Here is an 11,614-nt window from a genome sequence, read left to right as displayed (position 1 = left end):
AAATATATTCCACTTCTTTGCTTTAATAAACTCCTGGGTTGCTTTGGCTGTATGTTTTGGGTCATTGTCCATCTGTATTATGAAATGCCTCTCAATCAATGTGACTGCATTTAGCTGGATTTGAGCAGACAGCATGTCTTTGAACACCTCACAATTAATTCGGCTGCTGGATCCCCAGGCGCTCGGGGTTCCATGAGGACAAGTCTCCCCATTCAGCTCTAGTGATGAATGGATTAACAGGTGAAACCCTGATGACAGCTCAAGCATCATCAGGTATCCCCTTTGCTCAGCCAATCACGGAGCACTAGAGCTAAATTGGGTGACTTGTCCTCATGTAACCCTGAGCGCCTGGGGATCCCACACTGTCAGTAGTCCCAGGGCTGTGCTTATGAATGAATGCAGGCGTGGGAATCATCCTGTCAGTGTGGGATAACCTGTACAAATAAAAAGTTGAAAAGTTGCACTAAACACATACACATTAAATAAAATCCTTTAAATTTAAATCCTCCTCTACTTTTTTTTTTTTGTTTTTTCTTGAATAAAGCTGTTTACTGGTGTACAAATCTAAAGTATCGGATCAATAAATGACTATGGAATGTTAAATTGAAAAGAAAACAAACAGCCAAATTTCACGGACTGTGCACGCCCAATTGCATGTTAATTTTTGCGCATTGTTGTATATACATATAAAAGAGAAATGATAGGAAGAAATAGGCAAAGCGTATTTTTTGGGCATATTGCTTTACATGCTTCAAATTGAAGCGATTGCCTATTTCTTCCTATGATTTCTGATGTCATAGGCTTGGCTCCAAGCAACATTTATGGATGATATTGCTTCTGGTTAAAGCAGGAATCCACCTTAATGAGCTTCCACTACCAAGCTGAGGTGAGTAAGTCAATATATATATTGGGCCAGGATCTAAAATGCCATTCAAACCTGCAGAAACACCCTGAAAGGCTGGAAGAGCAAGAACATATGTTTGGCACAAAGTGGATTTCTCCATGGAAGTTTTAGATTCTAGTACTCTTTGTTTTATGTAAACACCTAAATGATGCATACACTCCACTATTTATCAGCATTAAGTTAAGCAACAATAAAACATCTGTTAATTTCTAAGAGTGCGAGACCCTGCTTGTGAGCTTGGCAATCAATGAGCTTTGATGTTGTGCTTGGCAACCTGGACCTCCTTTCATCACCATCAGGTGTGTTAGAATGAGATTATGCAACTCATGCATGCAACAAGTGGAAGTGTGTTTGTATGCAATAGTGCTGAGATCAGGCAGCACAGCACAGTGACAACAAACCGATAACACTACTACGAATGAACACAGGAGTTGTGTGGGGACAAATAAACATGAGTGCAAATGTCAGACTAAGAAAATAAAAAAAAAAACAAAACAAAGCAATAAAAACCATGACAATTAAGTCATAAAAGGAATATGTACATAATACATTCAAAAAATAATATGTGACGAGCAAAAAAAACACAAGCAAGGCCAGTTAAAATAGTAAATATGAAAATGTATTTTGACATATACACACAAGTGAAATCACTAAATGTTCCTTTATACATGTATTTTACCATCTTTGGCAACAATCATTTTTTCAAATATTTGATTTCTATCAAACCAAACTAATATTAAACTTGAATCAAATCACAAGTGCGTGGTCACATTATTTTTACACTCATACTATTGTGTGATGACATATTATAAAGTGTTAATTAGTATATATACAGCTTGATCTAAATTAGTTTGCAGTGTTGCAAAGAAAACCAAAAAGTATCAAAACGGTGAAACAAATGTAACAATAAATGAATCAATTTTCTGAAGTATAATGTAACATAAAAATGTAGTACTTACCCAAAAGAAGATAAAGCATTAAAGATTCAAATTGACCTGTAATGGACTGTAGATGTGCACAGAACAGAGAGCAGGTGTGCGCTAATTAATTGCTATGACCTCACCATTGACAGAGGTTAACAGACCCTCCTTAATCGTGCAGCTGGAAACTAATCGCCTTAATTGGCGGATTCTCAACCCCATTGCTCATTTATCAAGGCAGGAATCCGGCTGGTAAGTGAAGGCGAGTGTACTAGCATTCGGCTCCAGCTCACAGAAATATGCCTCCTATATCGGTGCATATATACGCGCACTTGATAAATCAGGGCCAATGGGTCTATTTGCTTTGTTTGTGCCACAAACAATCTGGTGAGTTGACCATCCAAACTATTTCCTCTTAAAAGTCCTGCCCCAGACTCAGAAGCTGGGAAATGGAACATTCAAAGCAATGTTTAGTTTGACCTAATAAATGAGGTGAAGCTCTGCTGACTTTAATGAGCAAACCTTGTCCAAGCCCAAATGTTTTTTTTTCTTTTGTGTATTGTGTATGGTATTCTTTGTTAGTGATTGAGTATTTTCACAAACAAGCAAAGGGAAAATTCACTCTGTGAAATGAAGATAATCTGCATCTTAAGCAAATCAACCCCACTGCTTTATACAGTTGCAATATAGACTCTTGTTTACTAAAGAAAATGTGTGTTCATGTTTATTTTTGTTCTCATTGCAGAAGAAAAAAATGAAAAATACAACATGTGCCAATGTAATTAGAAGCATGAGCAGTCCTCCAAGCCATGTTGGCATTCAGCACAATGTACGTCCATAGCAGTATGTTGATATGAAATAATCCAGCTTTTATTTCAGTCCCACTACTAAAGGCCAACAAAAACATTCTAGATGTTTACATGACAGAAATGGAAAAGTGATTTTTGCTGCTCATGGCAGCATGCATACAAGTTTTAAAAGCTTTGATAAGCCTTCATCTGTGTGCTGGTTCTAATTAAAAAAATAAGAATAAACTAGGAAATAGTAAGAAGTAAAAATCATTGTGTGTACTTTCTAAAAGATCTTCGAGTTTTGTTTCTAACGCTGGATTTGCTTGTACAGTTGCTGATTTGTATGGCTGTCCCACTCTACACTTCTTAACTAAAGGACTGGAAAGGATTTATCACCATGCCTCTAAAATGTGCTGATCTTCTTCATTGAAAGTTCAAATGACTTTATAAAATCCACTGAGTGTAAAAAATTACCAAAATGTATAAATGCATTTCGATCCACATCCTTTGGAAACTTTTTAAGGCCTCCCACAAACACACACAGAATTGCTGAGTGTCAAAACTATTGATCAGTTCACGTCTACTCCAACCACAGTGGCCACTTATTTGGATTATATAGTTATGGAATCTACCACAATTTACTTTTCACTTTCCTATACATCCAGTTCACTTGAATCCATCAGCTAATTGAAGTAGTGTATTGCTTAAGTCTGAATATGACTTAATATTCCTTTGTTGCCATGTGCATATATGTATGCATAGGCATGAACAGTCTTGTAGCTTGTAGCTCTGTACTTAAAAAAAGGCTAGAATGAAAGAAGTTTGTTTAACTCTATATAATGAGGCGATCTTTTTCCCATATGCTACCAAATAAGTTGTTCTCAATTTCCAGTTGTTATCCAATTCATACTTAAGTGCAAGTATAGCAGAAATAGCATAGCTGTTTAGGATTCTGATTGTGCATGGCATATATTAACACATTAACACATAACTACACATTATCTTCCTGGATCATTTTTTTCAATGGTTTATTGTTGTTGAATAGGAGGGGGATGCTGACCCAGAAAGTTGCAGCAAAGCATTAAGGGTTGGTTTTTTTTCTAGGGGTATCAAGATCATAATGCTGCATGAAAGTAAAATCTTAGTTGGATGTGCAGGTGTGCTTTAATTTTATAACGAAAACAAAGATTAGAATGGTAAAACATTATTCAGCTGGGGGAGTGCCAGCTACTAAAGACATGTAGCTTACAATGTAAGGATGGTAGACTCCTAAGTGGGCACTAGATTAGAATCATTTCTTAGGCTGCCAGTGAGTTGTGTTTGTATAAACCACCTGTGGACAAGCAGTTATTGTTCTTCTGGTTAGGAACTATTTTTCATTGGTGGTTTGCGCTCTCAAGTCTGGGGTTCTCATAAAAAGTACAAATGACACCAGACAGGGACAAAATAATGACCCAATGCCTTGTTTACCCAGCTGCCTTCTCAAACCTTCTCAAACTCATTACACATGGCAGACATGGAGTTGCTAATTTTTCTAAACACAAATTTAAAAGCATATTAAAATGCATGATAGCAGCAATATTACTCTTTAAAAATCAATTAACATTTAAAGTAGTTTTAGAGTGTTAAAGCGGAAATTTTCCAGCCACCTGCCCTGACCTCAGTCTGTTTGGACCTTGCCTCTTGTTGTCATCCTACCTGATCTTGGCTGCCCCCATACCAAAGCCTTCTGTTCCGCACGGCCCTGGTGGAGAGAGCCTGGGGGCCACGACCTGGTGTTCCCCCTGCAGCAAAGTAGTCTGGTGTCCGCTAGTGAAAACCAGCAGACACTTAGACTCCATGTCCCAAGTAATCCTGCATCACCTGCCAGGGGGCATAGCCCTAACATTTGCTGACTGTCCTGTAAAGGATTGTGAAGCACCCTCTTCTTTCAAGGCCATACATCTGCCTTCCTCCAGCAATGGGGGGAACATGGCTGAAGGAGAGGACCTCATCCCCTGAACCTGTTCTCCAAATAATTGTGAGGATTTGCTGGGTGGTCTTATTTGGAATATGGAAGTAATGGGGTGTGCCAGATACCTGGCCAAGGGTAAAAAAGAGACCCCATACTCCTTCCCAGAAAGAATTAAATAAAATACCTAAAAGAAAGCACATAGGCACACAAAAAAATACATGAAAACATAACACATATTGATTTGTATTTCAAAATTAATTTAATTAATTTCTCTAGGATTAAATCCATCTTTAATCACAATGTCCAATATTGTAAATCCACGCCAATCATGCACAGACTGTCAAATGTTCTTTACCAAGCACCACTCTGAGAGTGACAGATTTTCTGGGCCACGGGCAATATTCTTTCCTAGCCTTAGATGAAATCTACAGAAATGTTAGTATTTACACATTTTTTACAGTAAATCCACTTTAAACCTAGTCTTCACTCACAACTGTACCTGCAATACTACAATTTGGAAGAGGTTGACGAAAAAGATGAAATAATTTAAGGGTAAAAACCAAGAGGATGTCACATTTACCTCCCGTTAGAAGAAACAGCCCTTGGTGAGACTACAAGGCAGTACAAAACAATATTAATATTGTGTTACAGTACAGATGTTTATCTGATGAAGCTCGTGTTCAGCAAAATATATTAAATTAATATATATTGTACTGCAATCTAGTCGTGCAATGAGCTGTAAGAGGAAGTAAATTTGACCTCCCTATATTTGTTTTAAACGCTTTGGGTGCTTTTATTATATTGTAGTGTTACAGCTCCTTATCCCCTGGGAGTCATACACCCAACCCTGCCCCCCTTCAAACCAGAAACAGCCAGCTGAAAATTCTTTAGAAAAGATAGACACCATTAAAAGTGTCTATTCTGGTCCCCTGCTCTCTGGTTCTTCTTGTCCTCCTGTATACTGGCAAATTTACCACTGAGCAAAGCAGAGCTCAGGAATCCAAAACTCTTGAAACTTTTTATTTAGTTTTCGGGCAGCATCTGGAAATATGAGTGTTTACATTTCATTTTCCTACTTTAGTGTCAGAGTTACATATGTTAAATATATTGTATTGTATTGTCATCATTAATAGGTAATATACGAATGACCCTTCAAAGAATGGTTGAGTTTATATCGTTTATATTAGTGTGGGTGTGTTTTATGCATTCTCATGACGGCCACAAGGTTTAACATGCCAAACATCCCACGGTTACCGGAGGCTTCACTTTGTTTATTCAGTTTGTTGCCAAAAAGGCCTCCACTGAATTACTAATTTTATATAAGAATATACAACAATAAAAAGGTTTATCTACTTGGCAGTAAATGATGACTGTAATGATGACACTGCAACTCTTAGCTCTCTCATCAAAACAATAAAGTACATTAAAGCTGCCACTCCTTTCTGTGTGCAAATAGGTTCAGCAAACAAATTCTCTGCAATACAGAAATGTCATACATAATGCCCATAGACATTAGTGGTATGTAGATCTATTACTCATATCTTCAAATGTTTTCAGGCATCCCCACCGGGCCAATTTTGGAGGAAAGATAAATATACTTGGTTTGTGCTAATCAGAATTAGTATTTGTTCAGGGCACTATTATGTTCTGGAAAAGAAAATTGCATTATACATAGATTGTGAAAAACATCTAAAATCTTTGCTGGTATACAGAGGAAGTCAATTTGGAACTTAAGCTCCAAAAATGAGGCATGCCGAGGAAAAAGGAAATGGCCAGTATGAACTAAAGGCTCTCTTGCAACAGATCTCCTTGTCATTACTATCTGGTCATGCCTTGTTTTGCACTGTGTCCTTGTGTGGGTGAGGCCTTCATGGTAAATGAAAAACTTCTGTCCTCATGTACAGGGGGAAGTACAATGAGTAGTATTATGGTAACAATATCAAATCTCACTCCAAATTTCCTGAGGCTAACAGTCACATGCAGCAAGATCTCACACTGAAGATTTAGGTATATGTCTGTTGTCACATACCAGGAGGTGTGCTGACAAAAAGTAAAAAAAAGCAAAGATATTGCTTAGGAAGAATAACATTTCCAAATGTTTCTTATACAATGGACATCTTTTTTTTTTTTACTTTTCCATCCACTTTAAAGGATCAAGGATATTATTAATAAAGTAATAATCAGATCTCGGCTTTTTTCACATACATTGCCCAGGATCAAGCATTTTTCACAACCTGTGGTATTCATATGTAATTTTGGAAAAACACACATGCCCTGGGCCCAGCATATACAATACTGGCTATGCTGGGTGTATGTACCAAGCTAATACCTCCCATCTATTGCACATAGGGAAGAGGGAACTATCTAGCCTATAGTATGTTTGTAGGCAAAAATCCCCCTAAGCCATGCTCATATTTAGAGGACCATAAAAAAATAATGTGCAAATAAATTACTATATTTCCTTTATACTACCATTTTAAATTATACCTAAATTTGAATTAATACCTAAATCTGAGAATATCCTAAACTCTCAATTATAGATGAATGTCAGACCTTTCTAAAAGGCAAAGCTTTGCCATGTCTGGGTAATGCTAAAGCTGGACATGATGCCCCGACCCAACACACACTGGCACATCACTACGATGAGAAGCTTACTAATCAAGAAATGTTTTGGAGGTAAAAGGAGGCAGATAATCTCCCACCTCTCGGTACCTGTACTCCATGCACACAGCAGTTTACCACCCCCCAGGCAGAGCCACTTGAAGCATCTTGCTTTCTGCAATGGCTTAATAAACCACAAAATCTATATGTTCTTAATTATGTAGCTGTATTGCAGTCAAGTAAACAAATAACTTTCTCACCAACTATAAAAATTGGGGAGATTTTAACCCTCCTCTTGTAATGTCAACATGTCAAATTCTTAGTTCTGCATTTAGTTACTACAACCATATGTGTATAATTTAGGGGTTGAGATGTTTATCTTTGCTTATATCCTTTGATGTAAAGTTGGTATCAGTAAAAGAAGCTCCTGAGTAAATCAATACTGCTTGCCAAGAAATTCTGAATAAGACATGGCTCCCATATCTAAAATGTGGCTAACATCTGTCAAGGGGAAGACACCTTTTCATTTCACATAGCACAGCTACTATGTATATGGCTTCTTGGATACCATGTGCTTTGTTTCCTTCCATTGTATGCAGATTTGGAAATTTGGAATATGCAGCCTAAAGCTATAATTTAATGCATTAGCAATCTATCCTTACAAACTTCCCTAAGTAGCCATACACTGATGAGCTCCCTGATTTTGATAATTTACCAGATATACCTGGCATGCACCCATTGACCAGCAAGACAGGTAATGTAAGCAGCAGCCAATGGAAGTGCTTTGCAGACCCAGCAGAGCTGTGCTGTATTTGTAAGCAGCAGGGATTATTCCCATTGGTTGCTGGTTGCTAGCAGCACTCTCTACTGCTTTACTTTAGCCTGTTGAATTAGAGGGGGAGGAATATTCTCTAACAGAGAATCTTTTGGCAAATGTCAGATTTACTGCTTAAAATTTTTTTTTTAACTTTTTTTTTTAAAGTACTGAATATGACTTTAAGCAACACTCTCTGGTGCAGAGGTTATCACTGCCAATACATGGACTTCAAAGATCCTCCACCGGAAATAGTTGCTGAATGTCAAATTCACTCTGTTATCAATAGACCCATAAAAAAAGATACTACTTCTAAATTATAAATAGAAAAATAAGGCGTACTGTACATCTAAAAATGATTTTTATATACAATAATCTAAGCAGTCTTCTTGCTAGATTTTTAAATCAGTTTTAAATAATATCTTAATATTTTTTTCTGTAAGTGTGCATAATTATAACGCTGTGCAAGACAGGTTAACCTGGTTACTTATCTGCTAATTGTTTCCATCACTTTTAGTGCAGCTTATCTAAACATATGCCACCCATAAGGATTATGTTTTTTATTTGGCTCAGTGAAGTGCTCGATTTGCCTGATATAGCTATGTTACAATATAAATTATTCCCAGGGCGTCCTGGGGTTGAAAATCCCAATAAAAGCATTTCGGGCTTGTTTTAACATTGTCTAATATGTCATAATCCCACAACCAGCTAATGGATGTAAATTCATATTTTGTGCACTTCATTTAAAAAGAAATACTGTACTTGTGCTTTCCTGATGACTGTGGCATCAATCAGATGCCAGCCTGTTTTTTCAAATCTTACTGGATCAACCTAATATATACAAGCAGATTAATTCTGCTTGGGAACTACACCCTGATATGTACACAGTTGTATTGCTAGTAAAGTCATGGTGAAAACAAATTTCAGAAAAAAACAGTAGTTTGTAATAATAGCCATAGTATATGTTTAATATTATTATTATTTCATACCTTTATTTATATTACATTATTATTTATATTATTTTAATTTATAAAGAGAGAAAGAAATGTTTATTACAATTATAATTATAAACAAAAATATATTTCATATGTTTTAAATAATTTGTTAACAGTAGCTATGATGATACTTGCAAAAGGAGTTCAAAAAAATGTTTAATGTTTAATTTTCTGCATTGACCTATCATCCTGGTACAATCCTGGTACAAGCTTAGTGGCCTGTGTTTGAAATTCTATAAAAGTCTGCAATCTACTGTAAACAAATTGCGATATTACACTTCAGGGGATTTTTTATTTAAAAGATTCACTTCTAAACCATCATTTAACCTCACAATACTTTAGTGACCATCGCCAATGTGCCGTTAGGTTCATCTAACACAGCATTATGTGATAGTGTAGCAACAATGCTGCATTGCTCTTTAACCTCCCCAGCGGTAGCCCCGAGTGTTACTTGGGGTAGAAAAAAGATGCTGGAAGCGGTAACCCCAAATCTCACTCGGGGTAGGTAAACATGGAAAACAATAGTAAATAAAGCGCTTACCTGATCGGCCGGCATCCTCCATCGTCCTTAGCATCCTCTTTCTTCCTTAGGCCAGCGTCCTCTGCATCCGATGAGTCACCGGGTGTTCCTTGTGATGTCCGTGCGTACAGACGTTTTGTTCTGGGCAGGGTGGAAAATTCAAATCTTTTTGTATTGCATTCAATACAAAATTACTGTATTAAATGCAATACAGTGGATTAATATATGTAAAAGCAGTACATTGTTTATCATGAACATTGATTTTACAGTATATTATTAAAGTATGAGTATAATATTTATTTTTTAGAAAAAAAAATTTAATTTATTATTTTGACATGATTTTGTGTTTTAAACTTTATTATACTCAAACTAATATAATATACTGCAAAATAAATTTTCATGAAAAACAATACTGGTTTTAGACATATAAATCTGGTCAAGAGGTTAAATCAGGTCAGATCATTACACTGGAAATAAAAAAGCGCTGAATAGGGTTTAGCTGTCAGCATTGTCACTGCTGATTCCCTGAAGCTTGTCATTTAGCACCTAACCGCATTCAGTCATGCCAACTGCATGATGGATTGGCAGCACTGGCTCTGTTGCTGAACCCCCTTCCCAGTGATCTGGGGCTTCATAAGACTTTAACCCAAGGAATTAACACTAAAATTATTAAACTGTGCACAGAATTTATACATAATAAAAACAAGTAAAGTCTGCACTAATTTTACTACACAGTGATGTATATAATTCTAGATCTCAACAGACATTATCTGTGATAAAAAAATATATTTGTGATTTGAAAACTATAATTGTATTTACAAAACTGTCCAACTTCTTGGTCAGCGCACCCTGTACCTACCAAAAGGTTGATTTAGGTGACTGAATACGGCATGGTTGTTGGTGCCAGGCTGGCAGATCAGAAACTGCTGGTCTGCTGAGATTATCCCACACAATCATTCCAAGCGTTTACAGAAAGTGGTTCAAAAAAGGAAAAATATCCAGTTAGCTCAGTTATCTGGGCAAAAATTCCTTGTTGATGCCAGAGATCAGAGGGGAGTGACCAGACTAGTTAAAGCTGATAAAAACCATAACTCAAATAACCACTTGTTTCATCTTTAAATGTACAACAGGATAAACCTTGAAGCAGATGGGCTACAGCAGCCCGGAACCACACCAAGTGCCACTCCTGTCCGCTAAGAAAAGGCACCTAAGGTTACAATTTACACAAGCTCACCACATTTAGGCACAAGAAGACTAGAAAAATGTTGCCTGGTCTGATGAATCTCAAATTTGGCTGAAACCTTTGGATGGTCATAACTATGCCCATCCATATATACCGGTAATTCATCCTGCTTTATATCAATGTGTCAGGCTAGTGGTGGTGTAAGGGTGCAGGGTTGGTGTGAGTTGCTTAATACCAACTGGGAATTCTATAAATGGCACAGTCCCCCCTAGTATTGTTGCTGACTATATCCATTTCTTCATGACAGAAGGGTTCCCATCTTCTGGTGGCTAATTTCAGCAGAATAATGCACAAAGGGCTAATCATCTCAAACTGGTTTCTTAAACATGGAAGGTTTATTGTTCATCGTATTTCAATGGCCACAATAGTCACCAGATCTTAATACCCTGGAGATTCACATCATGGTTGTGTAACAGACAAATGTGCAGCAACTGTATGATGGCAATGTATGATGTATCAAAGCAATTAGAAATACTAGAAAGAACCTCGTTGAATCCATGCCGGGATACATCCCAAGGCAGAGAGTTTCCTGGTACTAGCAAGATGTATCCCATAAAGTGGCAAGTGAGTTAAATTCTGAACCATTTATAGATATACTATGAAGAGATGTCAGGGATGACTACTGCAGACATTGTTGATGTAAACATTACATAGGGGACAACAGTAATTACCTATCCAATCTAATCCCCAACAAGTAGCATATGTTTAGGTTCAAACACTATTTCCTTCTGACCCAGTTCTAAAAATGATAGAATCACATGTAGGGGTCTGCCTTTTTCTATCTGCTTGCTGAGTTGTAACTTTGTAAATAGCAAATAAAGTTGTTGAAGTTTTCCTGCCCCTGATAGTGGCCTGGGGAAACCCCATCAGGA

General features: G+C 37.0%; 1 long non-coding RNA gene across 1 annotated transcript in view; it reads right to left on the bottom strand.

The window, feature by feature from the left end:
* Nucleotides 1–11,614, bottom strand: part of LOC140326746 (uncharacterized) — a 298,797-nt gene that overhangs the window by 197,928 nt on the left and 89,255 nt on the right. The gene's annotated exons all lie outside the window — the stretch shown is intronic.

This window comes from Pyxicephalus adspersus, chromosome 3, assembly GCF_032062135.1.
Source record: "Pyxicephalus adspersus chromosome 3, UCB_Pads_2.0, whole genome shotgun sequence".
In the NCBI taxonomy this organism is placed as follows: domain Eukaryota; kingdom Metazoa; phylum Chordata; class Amphibia; order Anura; family Pyxicephalidae; genus Pyxicephalus; species Pyxicephalus adspersus.
This window is presented reverse-complemented; position numbering and strand designations above follow the sequence as displayed.